Below are 11,508 nucleotides of genomic sequence, written 5' to 3' on the forward strand. Positions count from 1 at the left end.
TGGATGGTTTCGAACCAGAGGACATTAATTTCTTCATCGATCTGGCCTTTCGCGACGAAATATCTGCTGAAACTCCCCCAAAAGCTGCAAGGAGTACCCTGCGTCGACCGTTTGCCAGCGGGAATCCAGTGGATATAGATGATGCCATAGCTGTCTAAAAATGGTAATATATCGAGCTTCTTGGGGGACTTGCTTTGCTTGAACTTCTTGGGTTTGGGGGAGCCAAGATTGGGCACTATGTTTCTTGATTTGTAGATCATAACAGTAGAACCAGCTTTCGTCACAGGTCAACAGAGACTCATACTTTTGGACTGAAGGGAATTAGCTCAATCCTCGCTCTGTTCTCATGAATAAATCTTCCCACTCTGTTCGTCGGTAAGCACTTTAGGAAATAACTATGCAGAAATGTTGCATATATTCAGATTTTCTGCGTACAGTTGCTACTTCAAATCTAGATTATATGCTTATTGTTCTTATAGACACACGACGGTGTACATCCAGAAAATTTCTCACACATCTCATTATCTTTCACCTCTTGTCTATCTTACTGGAATCTCTTGTGCAACGAAAGACAAACAGATGATTGACTCATGCAAGTTGATCTTTACGCAGCCTAGAGCATCTTATAAATTTGTGTAGCATTTTTGCCAAGTTTAATACATACCTTTATTGCATAGAGAGCTTCCAGATTATCTCCATATTCCAACTACATTCTGCAAACATTAATTTGTGATAACCAGAGTTTACTGTTGGATCAAAGTTCTGTTAAAGCTGTCTGCTTCAATCGGAATAAAGATATTGTGGTCCAGACTATTACATGCATAGTAATGATATACCTAAATTATAATAACCTAAGACAATTATAAATGCCTCTCCTAAAACAATATATATATATATATATATATATATATGTGTGTGTGTGTGTGTGTGTGTGTGTGTGTGTGTGTGTGTATGTGTGTGTGTGTGTGTATATATATGCATATACAAAGGCATATATTTATATGTATGTAGATACATATTTCTGTATGTATCTATAGATATAAGTGCAAGGACTTTTTTTAAAATTAAGCTATATCGTATTATTTTTTTATTTTTCTATTTTTATTTTATTTTAGTTTTTTTTTAATGTTTATCTTCATTTTCTGTGAAAGTATATGTATTGTTTTGTTTCCATTTTCATAAATGAATATATACCCACCTTCCATATCAGAATTTGAAGAAATTGTATAAGCATCAACAAACTCCACCTTTATAAAACAGGAAATTTTAAATCCCTATATGCTAGTGAAATTGCTTGTCGAACAATAAACACCCATAGAGAAATATATAAATATTAAGCCTCCACTCAAACACATTTGTGAACATCAAAGCATGAGAAAAAACAATATTCTAGACTAAAAAAGCCATGACATGCCTGAATAATAACCTCAGCCTTGCAAATCTAAAACGAAAATACCCTAAATATCAAAAAAGAAAGGATCAGCCTAATCTTGCCATCTACCTAAATTTTTATGTGGAAAAAAAAACTCGGTACACCCAATAACTACGAGCTTAAATACTGGACTTTGTTTCTTTGACTCTTATATTGTGAAAGCAAAAGGATTAAATCCAATAATAACAAAACCAACAAAAATACTGTCGCAACTGAAGTCTACGAAAGGGAAACACATTCAGGCTTGTTTACTAAATTCTACAAGCATGAATAAATTCAGTTTAAACAATATCATAACTCTAAATTTAATCAATGCCCATTTTTTTCCAAAACACATTTCCATAAAATCTTAATAACCGCCTCACTCAAATCCAAATACCGAAAGATGGTTTTAACTCAACAGAAAAAATATAAAAACAAAACTAACACGAGACCGATAGAATAAGTACTGGGCTTACAAAGAATAAGTCCCGGGGTCGATTTGCTCGACTAAAAGGCGGTGCTCCAGCATGGCCGAAGTCAAATGACTGAAACAAGTAAAAGAGTAAAAGAGTAATGAACCGCAGTTCGACGATGACTTAACTGACCGAATCTTTGAAGTTACTGTCAACTATATTTTCTATAATAATGATACATATGTACACACACACACACACACACACACACACACACACATAACTATAGATATATGTATACTAAAATAGTGTAATAATAAATTATTATTACCAGTGGGCTAGCACAAAAAAACAATTAGTCATTAGACTATATATTATTCATATAGAAATACAATAAGAGGCTTCCAAATAGGAAAGCGTTTTATTATGTTTAAATATTGTTTGATAAATTTGTTCGTAAATTTTTTACCGGCATCCTCTCTGTCGCTAGGTATGATTTGCGTCTGCGCAGAGGTTTGAAAAGTTAGGATTTACAAACCGTTAGATCTACATGTAGATCTAACAGTCTGTACATCAGGATTATTAAGGCTGTCCCACTGAAGAAACTTGCCTTCGGCAAATATATTTTTTTTGTTGGAAATAGTTAGAAACCGTCGGTCTGGGATATAGTTGAGATGGTAAATGTTTTTAATTTTCATTTCTTTCATGAATTTATCCCTTTTTGTGTTCTAGCACAGCGCTTTCCTATTTGGAAGCCTCTTATTGTATTTCTATATAAATAATATATAGTCTAATGACTAATTCGTTTTTTGTGCTAGGTCACTGATAATAATTATTTATTATTACTCTATTTTATTATGTTTAAATATTGTTTGATAAATTTGTTCGTAAATTTTTTACCGGCATCCTCTCTGTCGCTAGGTAGGATTTGCGTCTGCGCAGGGGTTTGAAAAGTTAGGATTTACAAACCGTTAGATCTACATGTGGATCTAACAGTCTGTACATCAGGATTATTAAGGTTGTCCCACTGAAGAAACTTGCTTTCGGCAAATATATTTTATTTGCTGGAAATAGTTAGAAACCGTCGGTCTGGGATATAGTTGAGATGGTAAATGTTTTTAATTTTCATTCTTTTTATGAATTTTTGTGTTCTAGCACAACGCTTTCCTATTTGGAAGCCTCTTATTGCATATATATATATATATATATATATATATATATATATATGTATGTATGTATGTATATATATTCATCCATCCAGAGGCATATGTATACATGCATGTAGAGGGAGTGATTTTAAGAAAGAGATGAGGGATCGTTGCTCAGCAACAGGATTTACTACTGTTTTCCCTATCTAACGAATATGCTTTTCGTATCATCTTTTCATTGATTCCATTAAAACACTTGATTTGCGGAGTGACATAATGCGTGATTAACAGCCTTTCGTTTTTATTGTATTTTGGGGTTTATTGTTTAAGGCCTTTTCCCAATTTCTCTATTTAGAAATAATCCTTTCCAAAGCGTGGTTTTCAAGTACCTTGTCAATTATCCGCTGTTCTGTATATGCAGCAGAATATATTCTTTTATATACTTATCCAGGACACATTTGCCAAAAAAATGTTACTTACTTAAGAGTGCAATACGCGATATTATTGCATTTTAGTTATAATATCTGTAAAATGTAACATTCATTTGACTTTTTTTATAATGTTAACTTGTTCGTAATTTCTTGCGTATGTTTTTCTGAATCATGCAATATAACTATACTATAATGGGTAATTTAAATAGTGCTTATATCTAGAGGATTCAATGATTTATGCACAATGCAAACTATTTCAACCGGTTTTCTTATTCGGTTGAACCACTGTCATTCCTAACTTACGTTTTTCTATGACAATTCAAATAATTTCATTCATAATGCTTGTTATCACGAGATTTGTACTGAGTAATGTCGACATGACATGAGATGAATTATTTTGTCACGTGTTTGTACAAATGAGTGCACCGTTTCGCATATTTAAATGAGAATTCAAAGTTTGTCAATTCTGATATTTGTAAAGAAATACAAATGCAGATAAAGTGTTACTAGAGTCTGAAATATTTCTATTTGGGAGAAAAAATATTACCTGATAATCGATTACGAAAATGTGTACTGAATGAGTTTCATGTTGAAGTTTGTGTACTTCATACACCATGTCTTATGCTTAGAGAAATCGGCCAATATATATTGGCGTTTCAATTATTGTTTGCCTGCATGCTTTTCAAGGACATTATCGAGATAATTTAAGTATAATGGATACTAGCTACAAACTCGGAAATGGAAATCATGCTACAGATTCAGGTCAACAATAACTAGCCACAGTTCAGCAGAACAAGTGAAGAAACAAAAATATTAAAACAGCTTCTTATGCTGAAAACCTTTATGAAATAACTTCGAAAATATTGTATTCGAGGTAATTGAATGATATATTATATTGATAATACGATGTATCATGTGTCTATGTCAATTTCGTTTCCGGCCCAGGTTTAACAGGGTCGATGGAAGCTGTAATATTACATATAATGTCTTGCTTTCTATAGTGTATGGTTATTGATTTCTAATAGTGTGCTAGAACAGGCACTTGTAAGGTTAGGTTTCTAACATACTGAGACCTACTGCACATATTTATTTAGCGATCTCAGTAAGTATATGAACGTCTACGTATACTATGGCTGAATTTGAACTCAGAGAAGAGGAACAAAACATAACATTATAAGTTGTTTTGTTTTTACTGCTAGCTTTATTTAAACGGTCTCCATATTGTGCATTATTACTAGTAAGATGTGTTAAGTTTGTTAGAGCTAGTGAACAAAATATTACATCTAGATTAATTGAAGTATAAGCTTCCGCGAAACCCAAGTTAGTTTGCTCGATGCATCGGCTTTATGACATATACGATGACCCTCAAAGATAGCAGTTAGTACCGAATATTTATTCATAATTTGAAAGAAATGCGAACAAAAGAGTGTGATATCTGCGACTCGGTAAATATTTATTTTTTCTATTAACTTTTATTAATGTGTGGTTACATAAATGTACTTATACATATGAATAGGTGAAAATGTTAACTATGAATTTTTTGTTCAAGAATGACTGAAGTTTACAAGCCTAAATATATATATGTATATCTATCTATCTGTCTATCAGTATATATATATATTCACATATATGCATGAATATATAAATCTATCTATCTATCTATACATCTATCTATCATATATATATATATATATATATATATATATATATATATATATATATATATATTTTGTGTGTGTGTGCTGTGTATTTATAGTGAAAAATATTGTATGTGATGATTGACGATATAAAGTCTATTTCTCAGCATATTGGCTAAGGTTTCTTTTCTTTTGCCCTTATAATTGTTTATACATATAAATATATACTTTTAGATATATAAAGTATATATATAGATATAAGGCAAATGCGTGGTTGTGTAGTGAGAAACTTGCTTCCCAACCACATGGTTCTGGGTTCAGTTTCTTCTACAGTAGTCTCAGGACGACCAGAGCCTTGTGAGTGCATATATTTGTGTGTGTGTGTTTGTCCCCACACACTCACTTGACAACCGATGCTGGTGTGTTCATGTCCCCGTGAGGTAGCAGTTCAGCAAAACACCCCGATAGAGTTAGTGCCAGATTTATAAAGAATAAGTCCTGGGTTCGATCTGTTCGACTAAAGGCTGTGCTCCAGCATTGCCGCAGTCAAATGACTGAAATAAGTAAAAGAATAAAAGAATATAGATATGGATATATATATATATATATATCTTAGCGTGTGTGTATCGATAAATGTACTTATTCATACATATATATGTATGTATGTTGGTTTGTATATATGTATATATATATATATATATACGTTTCTTTGAGTGTGCGTGAATGTGTGTGAGTATGTGTGTGTGTGCATGCATTTAGAGTTATCTTGAGATATATCCACATATCTAATCTTTTTATCTTGCTGAAATCCATAAATATATGTCGGATTAATATTTGCTTTTTACTGAGATTACATACATTCTTATACATAATGATTGAAACTAAAAAGCAGGCACAGACATAAGCATATACACACACATGTATGTATATATGTGTATATGAGTATATATGCATGTATATATATATATACATGAATGTATTTATGTATATATACTCATATATATATTCATATATTCAAATATATATTTACATGTGTGTGCATATGTGTTTTATATATATATATATATATATATATATATTTATATATGAATGTACATAGCAATAATATTTGTCAAAACTACTTCATGTGGATGAGATATTTGGATTGAAAGGATGAAGTAATTTGGCAATATGAGCATTAGGCATCTATTGCGCAACATGAAGTATTCATGTAAGCCTATTACAGTTCAATTCGATATTAGTCAATATTTACATAAATGATTTTTGCGAGTTACACGTAAAATGCATAGCTACTTGTGTATAGACAAAAAGACAGGCATTCTTATTCCAATGTGAAAGCATTCAATAAAATGTACTTCCGAAACGTTATCCTACTATATTTAGTATTACATCCGAACCAGCAATGTAAAAAGTATTGGAAAGAACGCACGTTTATGTGAGTATGTGTATGTGCATGTGTGTGTATGTGTGTGTGTTTGTGTGTGTGCGTGCATGTCTGTGTGTATGTGAGTGTGTGTATCAACATACACATTTACATGTACGGCACTAGAGCGATGTTATTGAATAAAATCATATTCTACTCAGGAAAGAATTAATCGTAATGCGAATATATATTTATTATATTAATTTTACGAGGAAGTATTCTGTTATATATTCATCCGTTTTATTCAAATTTCAGTAATTATATCGGTGGATATTGAATATTCCGTAGTTATTTGATGGAAGTTTCTATCGATATCTTCGTCATCTAGTTTTATATTTTCTCTTGTCATTCATATTTTTTTATGCAGTTTCCCCCTGTAAACCATTAATAATTTTTTTTTAAATGGCTATTTCCAAGCTTGTGTCTGTACTGTTATGGAAAGGAAATATTTTCAGTTGCTTTTGCAGCAGTGGATATAATTAATAATGCGAGAAGTGTATACACATAAGTGTGTGTGTAAAATGTATATATATATATATATATGTGTGTGTGTGTGTGTGTGTGTGTGTGTATTATATATATATATGTGTGTGTGTGTGTTATATATTTATTATGTATATATATATATGGCTGAGTAGTAAGAAGCTTGTTTTCCAGCCACATGGTTCTGGGTTCAGTCCCACTGCGGGGCATCTTGGACAAGTGTCTTCTTCTATAGCCTCGGGCCGACCAAAGAGTTGTGAGTGGATTTACTTGACGGAAACTGAAAGAAGCCCGTCGTATATATATATATATATATACGGTGCTCCAGCATGGCCGCAATCAAATGACTGAAAAAATGAAAAGAATAAAAAAAAATAAGCTCAATTCCATAATATACTTACACACACATACATGCAAATAAGTGAACAAAAGAAATGTTAAAGAGTAGCCACTCAACGCATTTGACAGGAAATATGTATATTTAACTGCAGTTCAACTCGACTGATGCTCTAAAACAGATTAGAGAGTTTAAAAGAAATTCTAAATGGCTTATAAATTTATGGATGTCTCGTGGTCAGCTTCGGTCGCGTTTTTGCCTCACTTTGTAAGTAACGTCATTTTCATCACTTTTTATGTCCACGTGATCTGGACATGTTGCCTGGACGCTGGTACCACTCTGACGGAAGGTTGCAGTATGGTATATTCAATATCGACAATCCCTTACATATAGAATTCTAAAGGCGAGCCAGCAGTCATTTTCGTGTGAGTAATCACATAACTGTGTTTCATATGTATAAAAATGTCATGCAGCATAGAATATAAGTTGTTTCAACAAGATGCGATGGTTATTATGAATGGCATCCAACGAATAAACAAGGATTCAACGTAGAGAGTTGGGCAATCTTGCACACAGTGCGTCTCATCAGTTAAACTTACGGCTGTGGTGGATCGTCTGCAAGAACAGAACCAGAAGTTGTTTCAATGAAAATTATGTTATGTGACAACATGATTTTGTCATATTACTACCATTTGAATATTGTGAAAACGCTCAGTTAAATACACGTTACGTGAATATACTTTTTATGATTAGAAATAAATGGTCCAGAGTTAGAAATGAGCTAAGAATTAAAAAGTTAATATTCTTTATCACTAAAAAGAAAATGTTTGTATAATATTTTTAACAGCTCTCAAAGATTCATCACTATCTACATTAGTTTAACCACCCGTAAACTTAGGAGCATGGAATTGTAACTGGTAGAGGTAAGCTAAACATCAAACTCATAAATAATGGTTCGAATTCCTATTGGTATGTTAAACTGAATAAGATGCTACATTCTATGGATAGAATGAAAATATCACAGTCAGAAAGAAACAATTTACCACATGCATTTCTACTTGACAGAGAGGAAATTCGCGAGCAAATAGTGCTTATATATTGACTGATCGTGATATTACCTGTAAAGTTCCACAGAATTAATGATATAAATACACTCCATCTCGGTAGAAACACCGGTAGAAATAGCTAAAGACCAATCCATACTGAAGGCAACACTAGTAAACAGTGGTTATTCGCTACCTGAGAATATTTAGGAAGAGAGCTAACTGAGTCTTTAGCAGCTGTAAAACAGAGAAACCAGTGGCTTTTATCTGAATTCCTAGATGCAGGAAATGCTTCTATGAGTTTAATTTTACAGTCAGATTAAATATGAGTGTAACTGCTAATATTTATGACTATACGTAGTACTATGCAAGCGGCAAATTCGAGGCCCATTAATGTGTTAACGCTTCTGCCAGCTCACCGACGTAGAACGTAAACATTCATATTAGAAATATATTCTTTATTCTTATTGCTTAAGCGTTAATCCCTTACTTATTGTCATTAAATTTCGTAACATTTTACCTCATAACTGTTTTCCTACTCATTTTTGTTCAATGCGACTGGTGATTCTGAATTCTCTATGTATTTTGTTTATCCTTTCAGCCTAAGAAAAGTATACTTTAAATCTAAAATTTAAAAAATTATGTTAATTGAAGCTGAATATCTACATCACTGCCCCCCGCCCCTCGATAAGGTCACATATTTTGATGTAACTTTTTTTCTACTAAACCACATCTCAAATTATTTATGCCAAACAATTGACAGTTTGCAATTTAGTTGAGAATTGAATTAGTGGTGAAGCTTGGAAGCTGCTGCGATTGACGAAATGGTGGACTTAAGAATATATTCAACCCCTACCGTGCTTGAATGATAAATATTCATTTATTCTTTTATTTATTTCAGTCACTCGATTGTGGCAATGCTGGAGCACCGCCTTGAGGAGTTTCAGTCGAACAAATCGATCCCTGGACTTGCTTTTTAGGCCTAGTATTTATTCCATCAATCTTTGTTTCCTGAATCGCTAAGTTACAGGGAGGTACACGCATCAACACCGGTTTCCAAGCAGTGATGGTGGGACAAACACAGACTCATAAACACGGACACATAGATATATACATATATATACAACGGGCTTGTATCAATTTCCTTCTACCAAATCCACTCTTGAGACTTTGGTCGGCCCATGGCTTAGAAGACACCTGTCCCAGGTGCCACCCAATGGGACTGTGCCCGGAACCATGTTGTTGGAAGCAATCTTCTTATCACACAGCTACGTATATATACATATGTATATGTATGTATGTATTTATGTATATATGTATGTCTGTGTGTGTGCGTATATATATATATATATATGTGCGTGTGTGTGTATATATATAGCGATAGATAGAGATAACTAGATAGATAAACAGATAGATAGATGTATGTATGTCCCACTATCTTATTCAGAGTTTTTTTTACAAGTCCCTGCGTGTCATGGATCTTTTCAATAAGAGCTCAAGCGAGTTACATAATATAAACGATTTTTCAAGTTTTGTATTTTACCATTTCTAAGTTTACTTCAATCTATGAGTTTCTCATTTCTTTGATGATGCGTAAATGAATATTTAGAATCTCTGTAACAAATGGAAATGTAGCTCAAAGTTATCCTAAAAGCGAATATATGGTCCAAATGCCTTAAGGTGAAGACTCCGGTAAATACACCATGAGCAGGTGGTTGTGTAAGACTGGAGTGTTGTACTAAGTCTAGTGCACCTCCAGCTTGCCTCCAGACACTTTCTAGATATAACATTGTACTGAGAAGGTGTAATTTTGTTCGAGACAGTAGTTAAATATACTTGCACAGATATGTGACTGTTGTCCTACAAATTCATCGAACAATGAAATAATGCTGCATTGATTAAATGACAGGCTTCGTCCAGTTAGGGATGTCGTAGTTAATGTTCATAAGAGATACGTCTACTTGACTGACTCAGTCTCTGATCACAGTTGTATCACGTGCATACTACTTTGCACGCACATTTGCATGTCGACTCTTTCTTCCTATGTTAAATATTTCTGCTAATATATTAAAGCAGCATAACAACCAGTCAAAACGACACTCATCCGATGTAACTTTAACGGTACTCATTCATTTTGTTGAACACATTTTTCTGTAAACAACTTCAACAAGTTATTATTCTAAATTATTAGTCTCCAAATCATTATATTCTCACCAAAGTCGTTTTAAAGATTAGAGATGGACATAAAGGCGGTCGATTGTGATAAAACTGAAAGCAAAATTTCATGAGGTACACTTCATGATGTTCATATATCCATAAAAGTGACATTCTAATCTAGTAGAGAAATATAGCAATCTTTCGATGTTCGTAGACATTCATCACATTGGACAATATGTAGGATAAGCACATATCTTTTCTTGTTTGAAGAAACAGCGTAAAATCTTTTATTTCTGAAGACAATCATATCTGGATTCGAGTTTTAAGAAGACCTCCGGAGAACCTCTTTGATAGCTGAAGGTAATCTATAATACAAATAAACATTTTGAGAGTTCTGCTTCCATATTTAATGTAAGTTCAAAGAAAATGTAGAAGCCATTTCTTGACTTGGATCTGTCTTTGAAAAGATATTTCAGATTAAAAGAAAATTTATAACTTGAATAGGATAAAGGACATTTAACCTCTATCCGCTATTCTGTTATAAATAATTTAATTGTGCATTAAAATGCGGAGCCTGCATGCCTAGAGCCTATATGTCTATGAACCACTTTAATTCTTAAACATTCTTTTGAAGATTTCGTTTGATTGATATACGTATATAATGTTAAAACAAAATATACTTTGCTAAAAGGCTGCACACCCGCTGGGAACAAAGGTGAATAATCGGACGTGAATTAAAATCCTGACAATTAGATTTAGTGGAGTATAGATGACGTTGTTTTCAAACAGAAGTAATCAAATAAAATATGATAATGCATGTCTGAACGCCATTTTGTGAAGTCATTAAACGCTTGAGGAACGTTGAACAAAATAAACAAAATCAACATAAGTTGAATATAAATCGTTTTTTATGCAAACACATTGTTCGCTAAAGGAAATGATGCGAAAGTTCTGATCGTCATGACAAATCGGCTAATTTGTATATGGGTAATTAATTGCTAACCAAAACATAAAAACAAACA

General features: G+C 32.9%; 1 long non-coding RNA gene across 1 annotated transcript in view; it reads left to right on the forward strand.

The window, feature by feature from the left end:
- Positions 1-718: 718 nt before the first annotated feature.
- Positions 719-11,508, forward strand: part of LOC118763288 — a 16,675-nt gene continuing 5,885 nt past the window's right edge. Inside the window, exons 1-2 of the long non-coding RNA XR_004999039.1 lie at positions 719-729; positions 9,360-9,363. This is a non-coding gene — a long non-coding RNA (uncharacterized LOC118763288). The remainder of the gene's footprint in view (positions 730-9,359; positions 9,364-11,508) is intronic.

The sequence above is a fragment of the Octopus sinensis genome, linkage group LG4 (genome assembly GCF_006345805.1).
Source record: "Octopus sinensis linkage group LG4, ASM634580v1, whole genome shotgun sequence".
Lineage (NCBI taxonomy): Eukaryota > Metazoa > Mollusca > Cephalopoda > Octopoda > Octopodidae > Octopus > Octopus sinensis.